Genomic DNA, 14,302 nt, shown 5'->3' on the forward strand with positions numbered 1-14,302 from the left:
GTTTTGTCCTTTGCCATTTTGTGTGTTTCTCAGGTGTCAAGCTAGCTCTTCTGTGGTCTCACACCGGCATAGTGCTACAGCAACACATCCTGTTGAATCCCCTCGGGGCTTTCATTTAACCATGTTGCCTGGCATTCACCATAGCTGGCACAGGTTTGGACATTTCATGAGAGAGATGTCTTTGCCTTGGCCTTTCTATGGGATTTTATTCTAGGCTGTGGTCTTGCACTCATGGGAAGTTGCTCACTTGCACTTAAAGGACCAAAAAGCTAATTGCAGCCTGGATACACTTGCCCAATTCAAACTGAGTCCAATTTTAATTTATATATGCCCATGGTTCTCAACTTATCAAAACAAACTGTTTAAAAGAAAACCATTCTTAAAAGGGCACTTGTTCCAAATAAGTCAATTTAACTCTATAAGGGATTATTCCTGCTAAACCAAAGCATATCCACCTTCATGTATCTTAGAAGCTTCTCCTTGGTAAAGCGAGTTTTAGCACATTTTTTAAAATGGGTATGGAAGGTTGGCATAGTGCCAGGTGGGACAATCTAAACATTGGACTACACAATAGCCTGGTCTATTAGAACGCATAAAATGTATGCAAATCCTCCACTGGGGTGTAAGGAATAAGACATTAAACATAAAAACAATTATACATTAAACATAAAAACAATTACACACAAAAATAAAATAGCCCCCCCTCCTTTGTGGAAATAACACACTGTCAGACACATTTCAACATCCTTACGTAATAACACATGATACAAAACAAACTAATTAAATATCAGTTGCATATCTTGAGACAATTGTGATCTTTTACGTATGTATCTCAAAAGTGGAAAAAAATGTCTTTGCAATTCAACTCCTCCCCCCTTTGTCAGCCCCACTCCCCCGTCAGTCTGTATCCTTTGAAAGAAGATAGCTGTGGGCACTTTGAAAACTGGTGTCTGTTGTTGCAGGTCTTGTGATGGTGAAGAACTGAGTTGAGGGGTTGTTGCTGCTTTTCATCATCGCACATCTGTAGAAGTGATATCCTGTAAGGGGGCAGGGTTTTGGGGGGACTTAAAAGACAAGACTTAGAAAAAGGAAGGAGCAAAAGCCCCCTCCCCAAGAAAATCTCCTTGAGTTATTAGCTGCAAATAATAAAATCTTAGCATGTTAAGCATTTTACTCATTTTAATATTATTATCACATTTCCATATAATTACTATTATCTGCTAAGTTTGTTTGCTTTCCTTCACTTAGTTTTTTTTTGTCCCCCCCATATTATTACATAAAAAATTACTCCACGTGTATAGAAAGAGAACTGTAAAAAATACAAGAAAGTTTAGAAAATAAAAAGAAAGCAAAAAAAATATTACCATTCAGATGAAAACGAACTTGACACAAAGACATCAGATTCAGAAAAGAAGTATTATTAAATAATACAAAGATATTATCAAAACCACAGATTACTACTGGACTAAAAAATGGGAAAACAATGGAAAAAGGCTTCAAATTCAGCATGTGCTATCTGATAAGTAGAACTTGATGAAAATGACTTTCAACATGTGATGGACATGTCCCCAAAGTAAAACACACACACACACAATGACCTATGAGGAACCAAAAATAAATAAATGCTAAGACACACAATTTGGTTTTTTTTTTGTTTGTTTGTTTTTAAACCTGAAGTAACCTGTTTTGGCATTCTAACAACCCAATGAAAAACTGATTAATAAATGAATAGATTATTTGTAACCTAAAAAAGTGTCAAAGCCACAAAGAGATAGAGGGAATATAGCAGGGATTCAGACTTGTTTTGCTGAACAGAAAGAAAGTGACTGTTTGGCTTTAAGGGAAGAAAGACGAAAAGAAATACAAATGCAATTACTTTTTATAGAGTATTTAAATCACTGTTTGCATCCCCGCATTATCATTTGTGCTGTGGGAGAAAAGAAGGGACAAACACTTTGTTAATGGGGTTCACATATCCTGTTAAAAGGGAAAATTATTTCATGTGAGAAGTCTGCCAGGAAATGCTGTTGCTAAAATGCATAGGCATATACACAAACAAACAAAAAAAAAACCTGTTAAATCCCATTGGGGAGGCAAACTACTCAAGAGAGGAACTCACAGTGGGAGTGCTTTGATATTTACCTTGAAAAGAATTTGGCATGTTAAGATTTGAAACTTGGAGCACATTAAGGGTGATTTCCCTCAATGGTTCCAAATTTTACATAAGGAAATTGCTCTCCAAACCTCCTCTCACCCCTCCTTCCTCTCTCTTTTCTTTTCCTTTTTTTTCCTTTTTGCTGATCTAGCCTCTGTGCATGTGCAGAGTTCATGTCTCAGCAAACCTTTTATACTATTGAAAATGTTGCATCTTTTGGCTAAATTAGAATTTGAATAAGGGAAGGGAAGGGTAAGGAGTAGAAAAAATAGGGTTAGATTTTTTAACAAAAAAGAGAAACTGAGCAATTAAAGTATTCAATAAAGTTAGCAACTGTAGCCCAAGCAAAAGGGACTGCTTCCTTTATGTACAGGAAAGGGCTAATATCTCTCTGGCTATTCGCGGAACAATGCCACGCCCTTATATATGGGGAGAATGGCCAGAGAGTCAGAATTCATGGGATTTTTATTTTTAAATATTCTCAGTCATTTCAGCCTTACCATTTGCAGACAAAATTTTCCTGCCCTTTATTTACAGGATGGTCAAGGCTAATTCTACTTGATTATTAATTTGTATGTGCTTAAATTTGAGTAGACTTTTAAGTCTGGTTTTTGTAAATAATACACAAAATGATAAACACTGTAATCACTTAAATGCCTGATATCACCAGTTCTGCTTCAAACATCACGGCTTTCACCTCTCACCTTTTAAAACTAACGAGCAAAGCTAGGCTGAATTTCAACTCCATCACCACACCAGAATTTAAGAATTACCCTCCAATGCTTGCAGACACATGTCCTTCCACACAGCCACAAATTGGGAGAGTTGAATGGGACCCTAGGGTCATCTAGTCCAACCCTCCAAAATATAGGGTTCACAGCAAGATTTCACAGCAAGATTTGTACTACCAAAGAGACACACACATACGTATGTACACAGGCACTACTGGGGAATAGAGCACAATGAATGCTCCTATCATGTACTAAGGAAGAGGAAAATAAAGTACCCAGCTTTATACAGAACCCTTTTAGCAGATCTTGAAGCTAGTTTGAGTGAGAGTTTACTTCCTTAGACTAAAGAATGCAAGTTCCTAGAGAAATTATCTTTAAGAGGATCTCTTATAAAGCATAGTTAAAACAGCCTGTCAGGGGTTCAGGGAGAGAGGCACAGATGAGGGAGGAGACTGAGAGCGAGGGGGAAGAATCCCGGAACGAGGAGGAGGAGGATGACAATGACTTGAGGGTTTCCATGAGTCTTTCAAGTGAATCGGAGGATTCCCAAAAGGGGGCGCCCCTGGTCAGGCCAAGGGGAGTCACAGGGGGGACTCGTCAGGAGCAGGGGAGCAGCAGGGGAACCCCGAGTGGGAGTTGGAGATCGGGGCCAGCTTCCCCGCCGGAACAGAGTGAAGAGGGTGGAGTTCCCAGTGTGACAGACGAAGCAGAGCAGGAAGCAGAGGGGGGAAGGAGATCAGGGCAAGACGTCCTGCCGGAAGGGGCGGAGAGTAGTACAGAGAGTAGTGTAACTGTCAAGAGGAAGGTCAGAGGTAGCGAACACGCGCCAAGTTCAAATGTGGAGGCGCGCGGAAATGCGGAGAGCCCGGAGGAGGAGCCTGGTCCCAAAGCACGGAGGAGGGGGGAGCAGGCGTCTGGGGACTCAGCGTCAGGGGAATCCAGGAGGGGAGGAACCCAGGGGGGCAGAAAGACCCTGCGGAAAAGGAAGGACAGGAAGAGGTGGACCAGCACAAGCCTCTTAAACTGGTGTAGAGGCGGGACTGATTCAGAGGGGACTTCAGCGGTCCAAGCGTAACAGACGTGGGGCTGCGCCTCGGCTGTGGAACAAACAATGTGCTTCAATAAAGACTTTTGTAAATAAAGTGGACTTGGCGTTGGTCTCTTGTGAGCTGGGACCTGAGGCGGCCCTGACACAGCCATAGATTTGATTTGAAAGGAATACAAAAGTGATATTTTTTCCTGAACTTGCAGAGGAATAGTAAGCCTAATCTATGATTTTTAAATAACGATACATAGGAAAGTGAGATGTCGGGTACTTTTAGCAAAGAATGTGCCCCCCCCTTTTTGAAGGAAGCTTACTCGGGAGTAAATTCACTCGGCACGGAAGTAAGAAGGGGGGGGGACCTGAAAGAGACTGAAACAAGTGGGGGGAGGCATTTTCCAATAAGAAGCCAGGAAACCCTGGCTGATCTTAGAGACTGGTATCAGAACTGGACTCTATAGATAGACAATTGTTGTCTATCAAAGCTTCTACCTTTTATTAACAATTTTCTTAGAAGGAACACCTATTTTCATAGGCATGTGCTTCATGAAATACATACACTGCATTTTAGCTTGAGAGAGCAGTTGGCTCAACTAGGCTTTTGCAGCAGAAACATTAGTTTCTTCACAGCATATTTCAAAATACTGGAAAAAGACTGGAACACGGATGTAGAATCACAAACTCAAAGGTTGCAACATAACATTATCTACCATCAACTTAAAATCATACTCCTCACTTAAGCTACTCGAAGAAAGACTCTTCGGAGCCTCTCTCAAATAACAAACATTTGCACCCTTCATTCTCATTTTGTTTTTGTTTTTTTCTGTTTTAAGATTGATAAGGTCCAGCATGGCTTCCCTAGATTTAAATTTTGAAGCAAGCTTGCAGTTTAAACTATGCACACTTAAGAAAGGCAGTCTGTCAGAGACAGAAGGAACAGACAACACACATAACAGACAACATGTAAACATACATATTTTCATATATGTATTAACAGACAACACACATAACAGACAACATGTAAACATATATATTCTCATTCTTTAGTTGGTTATTGCAAGGAGTTGGGCCGCTCCCTTTTGCTTCATTAAGTGAAATTAATAGGAAGGTCCCACATGGTTTTAAGAGCCTCCTTGCCTCTTCAAACACAACCAGTTAACCAAACTGGCAGGGCTCACAATGCTTAGTTGACTGGGTACCCCTTTATATATGCATGCGTTGTTGTTGCTTTTTTGTTGTTGTTTTTTCTTTTTTTTCTGGGATAGAGAAGGGAGAAAGAGAGGGGTTGATTTGGATTTGGGTAACTTGTACAGTGGCTATTTAGGGTTTTTCTTTTTCCTTGTTGCTTGGCAACTTCCTAACAATTTAACGAGCTTCACCCACTCGGTTCCTTTTTCTATTCCTTTCCTGTTTCCTATTTAATAACCTGGGGTCCTTTCCACTCTGCCGATCCCGCCCAATTCCTCATGGGCTATCCCTCCTGGCAACCTCCTACCTATCGTCACAATCTCAGGAAAAGGGGCCCTACTGGACGCCCGTGCTGTGCGGTGCCAGATCGGGTGATCCCTGGATAGAATTTTGAACTGAAAATCCCCCTTGCTTTTGGAAGCGGGCTCACGCATGATACACGTGTTACGTGGCACCGACCAGTGCGGCTGGGATTGGGATAGAAAGCAAGACCACTTCCTGCCCCCTCCGTAAGGGCGCTCGGGAAGTTCGGAAGAAGAACTCCAGCCCCTTGCTTTCAACTGAGATGCCCGTTGCGGAGAGTCGGCTGTCTTTCCAAGCCGGGTCTCTCCGTCTTACTTTCGGACTCTCAATTGGTGCGGCTGACTGGAGGGTTTGAGAGGAGAAAGAGATAGAGCTCAGAACCCCCCTTTTGGGTCGAGCAGCGGTCCACGTTCTCTCTCACTAACCGGACCAAGAGAAAGGTAAGAAGGAGCGATAGAGAGGAGGGCAGAGAATTCAGTTGCCAGGAGTCTTCCACCCCCTTCCCACCAGTGCACTGGATTTTCCTTTTCCTTATACTCATGCGTCTTCTATGATGATCCCGGGATCGATGAATAAGCTGGCTGGATCCCTCTTTGCTCCCCGGCTGAACTCCTGGGGCTTTCGATTACCGCCCGGAAGATGGCCGGGGGTCCAAAGGATCTTCCCAGGCAAAATGGCCCGGTGCCGGCTGAAGATTTCGGGGGCCCCAGTCAGCAACGCGGGAGAACCGCCAGCCCCACGTTGGGCTGCCAACTGTTACGGCTAAATCTGGGTGCGGGGCTACTCTGCCACCCAGCTCGTCGGACTAAGTAAGTCCGCGGGTCCCTGCGGAAGAAAATGAGCTCAGCCAGACAGGAGCAAACTGCAGAAGATCCAAGTTTATTGCGCAACAGGTTCAAGACCAGATTGAACCCCGAGAAAGGGGTGACATGAACTTTTGAAACTCCCTCCAAGTCCCAGAATACAGTGCAAAATCCATCCCAGTTACGTCATGAATACATTAAGGAAAGGTTGGGTTACACAGATTACATCATGAATACATTAAGGAGAGGTTGGGTTACACCGAATTAACATATGGAGGAGGGAGGGGGGAATATGCAGAGCTGGAGATATGCGCAGATAAGCGCTTCCTGAGTGCCGGTGATGGGAAGACAATGGTCCATGTATGCATGGTCTGCCACCTGGCATTGCCCGGAGGAAAGCCTTGGCAGAGTGATTGACAGGATTAGGGTCTTGACACTTTACTTGGGGATTATGGAGGACAGGGGAGGTGTCATGGAGTCCTAGAGAAATTGAGCAAATTGGCACGTTGATTTTCTATGGATTTTATAGATTTTAGTCCCTTTTGACATTGACAATTGGGAATAAATGGATATATTGTAGCGAAGAAGAAGGTGAAGAAGACATGCCCCCCCCCTCCGTAACAGGTGGGATTACTATGAGGAATTATAAAATATGCATCAAGCCATTGTGTCCATGATGAATGCATTGTGTTGACTGGGTTTGATACACTGACAATAATTTCTAATCAAATCCCACAACCCTCTGCATCTCTGGCCATTCCCTCTACTGTCCATTTCTCTTGCTTGGCAAGTCGCATACACAGCCCAGTTGCTTTGCCAGACAGGAGTCCTGGGCCATAAGGATAGTGGGCCAGCTTCTTTGATGTAGGTTTTCTGATATGTTAATCTCAGCATGTTCATCTTAGGGCCTGGAAATAGTTTCACTGGAAGGTGGTAAAGATGCCTATCTCCTTGCCATCCTTCCATGCTCTCCTGTTTACTCCTGAGTTTCTCTAGTCCTCTTTTCAGATTCTCAGATTATGTATGCATGCTCAGAGTAGTCTTTGTAGTTAAAATAATTTCTTTTGATCTAACTTTGTCCCCACGTGGGGTTTGTTGAAATGCTCAGAAGAAATCTGATTGGTTCTTACAAACACTCTGTAAAAAGTTCTTTTGTGAATAAAACGACCTGGGCCGAGGGGTGGAGAGATGCAGAGATTATTATATGCACCCTTCCCAGAGTCTTGCTGGTTCAAGCCTCTGTGTGTATTCTTATTAATCAGAGTTCAATCCTCCCTTTACTTTGGGAATGCCTCATTTATTTATGAAAATATTTATATACCATTACACCATTAAAATCTTCAAAGCAGATTACAGCAACAAAACATAAAAAACCATACAATAAAACCATAAAAATTAGAACTTGGCACAGAAGATGCCTGCTGAATCTCTGTTGGCATGTTCCGCAGGACTGGGTCGAATATGCCCACGTCTCGGTTTCTTGCTCTCTAGTGAGCCTCACCAAATCAGGGAATGATCAGTGATGCTCCTGCAGATGATCTCAGATGTGTCTGGCACTCAAAGGTCACCCAAGTTGACACCAGGGAAACTTCTCCCAGGTGAGGAACTTTGCACGGCTGAAAAGACCCCCTTCCTGCTGTGATAGGAATTTTATGGTCTTAGATATATGGTAATGTTCATAAGTGTACCAACCAAGCACATACATAGATCAGCGCAGGAAGGCCAACCTGGAGCCATTTTGATTCCTAAACTGAGCAAATGTTTTCTCTGCAAGGTCAAACTGGAAAAGCCTCCCCATTGTCTTTTCCTTCACAAATCCTGTCTTACGGGTATGTCTCTGTTTGAATAGGGTGTGAGCCTGTGACCTGGCCCAGGAACTAAGTATTTATCACTACAAAAGAACAGCCAGGCTACCCAGGAAATCCAATCAAGTAACCTGCCAGACAGGAGATAAACAACAACAGGAGAAAAACAATATTAAAATTTCTGTGATGTAGGTGTGATGTATCTGAGGGGTGGTCTTAGGTTACACCCCTTCTGTGATGTATGTATGATGTTTCTGGGGGTGGTCTTGATCTACAGGGTGGCAATTTCAAAAGTCTTTATAAGGCCTTGCATGCCATTTTTCTGGGTCCCTCCTCTCTCCTGCATGTGGGGGAGCACCCTGTTGCAACAGATTATTAAAGATCAGGCTTTGCTTCTCAATATTCTCTGGTTGGCCTCTGTTATTCTCTCCTACCAATAGGGAACCTATGTAAGGACTCTATGTGGGCTCTTGGATACCCCATAAGGGAAAAGGGCAATTTTTGTTTACAACACTGCCAATACCTCCCTGAGTTCACACCACAAGCCAGTAGTGGTACAGTGGTTAGAGCTGGGCTGTCCAACACATGGCCCAAGGGCCAGTCCTCAGCAACACTGGACACACACCGACTGCCACAGTCTTCACATTGCATTCCCAAACTTGGGTAAGTGAGGAGCTGGGCTTTGGGATGGAGGCGTGAGGGATCTGGCTGTTAGGAATACGTTCTTCACAAAACAGATTAATAGTTCCTGGAAAGCACTCCAGAAGTTTCTTCGGCATTTGTGGCCTTGTCGGTTAGGACATTCAAATTTTTGCAGCATAGCAAAAGTACCTGAATTGAGTAAAGGAGTAAAAATGAAAAATTGTTCCGTTTTCCTTGATTGCAATGTATGCAAAGAATCAAAGAGTAAACATGGGTCTTATCCTAAAAGCAAGAGAGTCAGCAACAGCCAGCGTGGCGTAGTAGTTAAGAGCGGTGGACTCGTAATCTGGTGAACCGGGTTTGATTCCCCGCTCCTCCACATGCAGCTGCTGGGTGACCTTGGGCTAGTCACACTTCTCTGAAGTCTCTCAGCCCCACTCACCTCACAGAGTGTTTGTTGTGGGGGAGGAAGGGAAAGGAGAATGTTAGCCGCTTTGAGACTCCTTAGGGTAGTGATAAAGCGGGATATCAAATCCAAACTCCTCCTCCTCCTCTAATCCATTCTGACCTTTGTGGGCCTTTTTCCGAGTCAGAAGGAGGAGCAAAATATTTCCTTGTTCTAGTAGATTACTACAATCGTTTCACGTGGGTGTATTTACTGAAACATAAAAGTGAAACTTTCCAAGTAATTAACTATATAGAGAGAAACAACATGCAGAATTGTAAAGGTGTGAAAACCCTGATGGAAATAGTTTTGTTTTGTTTGAAGGGGAGTGTTCAGAACCTGTGAATCCAGAAACATATTATTCAGTTACTGGAAGTTTGTTATATATTTCACAATGGAGTAGACCTGATTTGTGTTATTCTATTGGAATCCTTAGTAGACTTGTAAGTAACCCCACTGAAAATGCGTGGAAAGGTTTGAAACATAGTCTTCGTTATTTGCAAAATACAATTGAGTATTGTTTAAAAGTATCACCTACAGGATCTGAAGAGTTACAATGTTATGTTGACAGTGATTGGGTGAATCTACCAGGCAGAAAATCTGTGTCTGGAATGGTGTTTAAGTTTGGTAATTCCTTGGTGGGATGGAAATCCAGAAAACAGAATTGTGGCTATGTCCTCAACAGGAGAAGCTGACTATTGTGCATTATCAGAACCATGTAACAAAATGAAATATTATATACAGATCCTCAATGACTTAGGTGTGAAATGCAATTACCCAGTACAAGTATGGGAGGATAATCAAGCAGTAATCTCATTGGTGGGTTCTGAGCAGTAGACTGAAAGTATACCATGCCGAAGAGAGGAAGAAGGACTGTAAATAGCTTGTAGATAGTAGTAACTGAAAATGCTTGGATAACCAAATGAAGTAGTTCTTGAAAGTGCATACGAGTGTGACTACAGTACTTGTCGCCTCCCACCAGGAAGCTCTGCTAGACATTTTGGGAAGCAGTTAAGGCCGGTAACCTCTAATACTGGCAGGGTCACGAAGAGGCGGACACGACTAAACGACTAAACAACAACAACAATTTTTTGGTTTTGTGGGATTTTTACAGTTAAAAAGGTAAAGGTAAAGGTACCCCTGCCCATACGGGCCAGTCTTGACAGACTCTAGGGTTGTGCGCCCATCTCACTCAAGAGGCCGGGGGCCAGCGCTGTCCGGAGACACTTCCGGGTCACGTGGCCAGCGTGACATCGCTGCTCTGGCGAGCCAGAGCCGCACACAGAAACGCCGTTTACCTTCCCGCTAGTAAGCGGTCCCTATTTATCTACTTGCACCCGGAGGTGCTTTCGAACTGCTAGGTTGGCAGGCGCTGGGACCGAACGACGGGAGCGCACCTTGCCGCGGGGATTCGAACCGCCGACCTTTCGATCGGCAAGTCCTAGGCGCTGAGGCTTTTACCCACAGCGCCACCCGTGTCCCTTTTTACAGTTAACCACCCCAAAATTTGCAATTGTGGGGTGGAATATAAATGGGCTGGGTGTGTGTGGAAGGCAGGCTTTTCTGATAATCCCCAGAGGTTCTGGACTTTCTGTGTAAAATTGATTCCAATTTGTCTTGCTGTTCTCCAGCTGATTATTTGCTCTCAAGCTGCCGTGATCTGAGTGGCTTCTCCTTTGCCCTGCTTACCTTTCATGGCACACTCTGTTTACCTTTAGCCCTTTCTAGCAAGCAGATGGATTGCATAAAACCTCTGAATGTTAATCAGTTGTGATAAGCAAATTAAGTTCAGATTTGAGCTGATCTGGCCAGCTGGCACAAAAAGGAGGGGACTTTAAGCGGCTCGCTCTTAGCCTCTATTTCCTATTTGAAAAGTAGGGCCAGAAAGGGGCAGGGGGATTCCAGCAGGGGTCTGCACTGATTGGAAATGAAGCAAAAATGTAGAATTGTAGAGGTGGAAGAGACCATGAGGGTCATCTAAGTCCAAGCTCCTCCAAGGCAGGAATCTTTTGCCCAGTTGGGATTTGAACCCATGACCCAGACATTAAAAGTCTCATGCTCTAAAGGCTGAGCTTTCTCAGCTGACCAGCCCTTTGCATATATACGACCTCGGTCCTGTATACCTGAAGGAGTGTCTCCACCCCCATCATTCAGCCCGGACACTGAGATCCAGCGCCGAGGGCCTTCTGGCGGTTCCCTCATTGCGAGAAGTAAGGTTACATGGAACCAGACAGAGGGCCTTCTCGGTAGTGGCGCCCACCCTGTGGAACACCCTCCCTTCAGATGTGAAGGAAATAAGTAGCTATCCTATCTTTAAAAGACATCTGAAGGCAGCCCTGTTTAGGGAAGTTTTTAACATTTAACGCTGTATTGTTTTTAATACTTGATTGGGAGCAGCACAGAGTGGCTGGGGAAACTCAGCCAGATGGGTGGGGTATAAATAATAAATTATTATTATTATTGCAGGCACAAACAGGATTGAAAGTGGCCCTGTTCATTAGCCACCCCAATAGCACCAAGAGCATAAACCATGATGGATGTGCAATACAAAGGACATCCTGGGAGGCCCAAAGACACTTCTTTGATTTGTGCCAAAATCGCGATAAGCGCCAAACATCAAGAGCACTTGAGATAAACATCAATTTTGAGATAAAGCCTGGGAGGAGCCATTTCCTGCATTGGCAGGGGGCATTCCAGCCCCTGCCTAGCTGGCCTGGCTGCCGCGCCACGCACCCAGGTAGCCAACCAATCTGGTGGAGGCTTGGGGGCGGGGTTTTGCCGCTCACATGTGGCTGCGGCAGCACTTCCCTTTCATTCCACTGCTGGTTTTCATCGGATCACCCACCCACTCTCCCTTTAGTTCATTGCTTGGTTCTTGACATTGCTATGGACCTTTGGTTGGTCCCCTTGGTTGTCCAAGGGGCCTGGTAGGAATTTTTATCCAACTGGCAAATTGGCATGATACTTTTAAACTCATGCTGGTAGCTTTGAGTACACTGTCCAACCATCTCGTCCTCTGTCGTCCCCTTCTCCTTGTGCCCTCCATCTTTCCCAACATCAGGGTCTTTTCCAGGGAGTCTTCTCTTCTCATGAGGTGGCCAAAGTCTTGGAGCCTCAGCTTCACAATCTGTCCTTCCAGTGAGCACTCACGGCTGATTTCCTTAAGAATGGAGAGGTTTGATCTTCTTGCAGTCCATGGGACACTCAAGAGTCTCAAGAGTCTCCTCCAGCACCAGAATTCAAAAGCATCATTCTTCGGCGATCAGCCTTCTTTGTGGTCCAGCTCTCACTTCCATACATCACTACTGGGAAAACCATAGCTTTTACTATACGGACCTTTGTTGGCAAGGTGATGTCTCTGCTTTTTAAGATGCTGTCTAGGTTTGCCATCGTTTTTCTCCCAAGAAGCAGGCGTCTTTTAATTTGGTGACTGCTGTCACCATCTGCAGTGATCATGGAGCCCAAGAAAGTAAAATCTCTCACTGCCTCCATTTCTTCCCCTTCTATTTGCCAGGAGGTGATGGGCCCAGTGGCCATGATCTTCTTTTTTTGATGTTGAGCTTCAGACCATATTTTGCGCTCTCCTCTTTCACCCGCATTAAAAGGTTCTTTAATTCCTCCTCACTTTCTGCCATCAAGGTTGTGTCATCTGCATATCTGAGGTTGTTGATACTTCTTCCGGCAATCTTAATTCCGGCTTGGGATTCATCCAGCCCAGCCTTTCGCATGATGAATTCTGCATATAAGTTAAATAAGCAGGGAGACAATATACAGCCTTGTTGTACTCCTTTCTGAAGGTTTTTTGCCTACCTCGTAGCAAATCGTCACAACTTTTGGGCATTGGCGGTTAGGCATTGGAATATGTTTGTGTATTGGAAGGCAGGGTGTGGCCATCGCCTACCCCTCCACTTTATGGGTATTCTGTTAAAGGAATCTGGTGGCCGTGGATGCAGTCCGACGCCCTTGCTGGTGGCTAGGGCCATGGCACGACCCCCGGTGACATCAGGGGGAGCTTCCAGTTGTATTTGCATCAGCAGGCTCCTCCCACTGGTGGTTAACCCTTGTTAGACTCACCCCTCTGTTGTTTTATCACGCTCTGTTGTTTTATCAAGTGCCTAAGCCAATACCTCTCACATGCTGTAATCAATAAAGTTGTGGCCTTTTTTTAGCCCATTAACCTAACAGACTGTGCCCATGTGTCTTTCTTATCCCCAAGGGGGTGGCGGGTCCTTGAATCACAAAGCTTCACTTGCAGAAAGAGAATTTCACACTCCAAGTCTGGCGTGGTAAAATGGGAAATGTTTGCAAAATAGGTAGGGAAATCCACCTGAACTTTGGGTCTGTCAATCAGCAGCCTTTGGCCTCTTTTGCCAGCTCTTTTCTCGCAGTTCTCGTTTCAGTGTCTCTCACACCTCCTGGCAACCCAGGAGTGCCCTTAGCGTGCCAAATGCCACGAAGGGAGGGTTTGTTTGTACAGTCCTCTCCTCCGGTTCCACCCAAGGCTGGATAAACCTGCCTTGTTTTTATCCTCTCACCGGTCCACTTCCCTCCTTTGAGATTATCCTCCTTATCGGCAAGTCTGGTCAAGAAGAGCCGACAGGCCTCAGGAACAGAGCTAACTTTTTTCTTTTCTCTTTTCTTTGTCTGAGAGGGCCGCATACACCCTCTGGGGGCCACACGTCAGCTGTGTACATAGCTACCCCAAACACACACACACACACACAACACGAATGTGTGGATCAGCTAAGGAGGGAGACTATGGCCACTTCATGGTCACTAAATGATCCCTCTGGTGATTTGAAAGTTTGTTTTGTTTTGTTAGTGAATTTTTTATTGAATTAATTGAAAATACAAACAAAGCAAAACATACAAACATATCAACTAAAGACAAAAGAGGAAAAAAGAGGGGGGGAGAAAGACGAAAACTAAGCAAAAACAAAGCAAAAGCAAAAATTAAGAACATGAAGATAATAAAAAATAACTATAATAAACACTTAAGACAATTTAAATCATCACCCATACAAAAATAACTTGTACAATTTCTTCTGTTTCTATGTTAGAATTTAGATGTCTATATTCTTCTTCTACAATTGACAGTAATTTATTTTGTAGCAAATACTCTTATTTTATTTCCATCTTTATGTTCCTTTTATATAACTTTTTGTAATAATTTATAAAAATTTCTTTG

Source organism: Podarcis muralis, chromosome 7 (genome assembly GCF_964188315.1).
Source record: "Podarcis muralis chromosome 7, rPodMur119.hap1.1, whole genome shotgun sequence".
In the NCBI taxonomy this organism is placed as follows: domain Eukaryota; kingdom Metazoa; phylum Chordata; class Lepidosauria; order Squamata; family Lacertidae; genus Podarcis; species Podarcis muralis.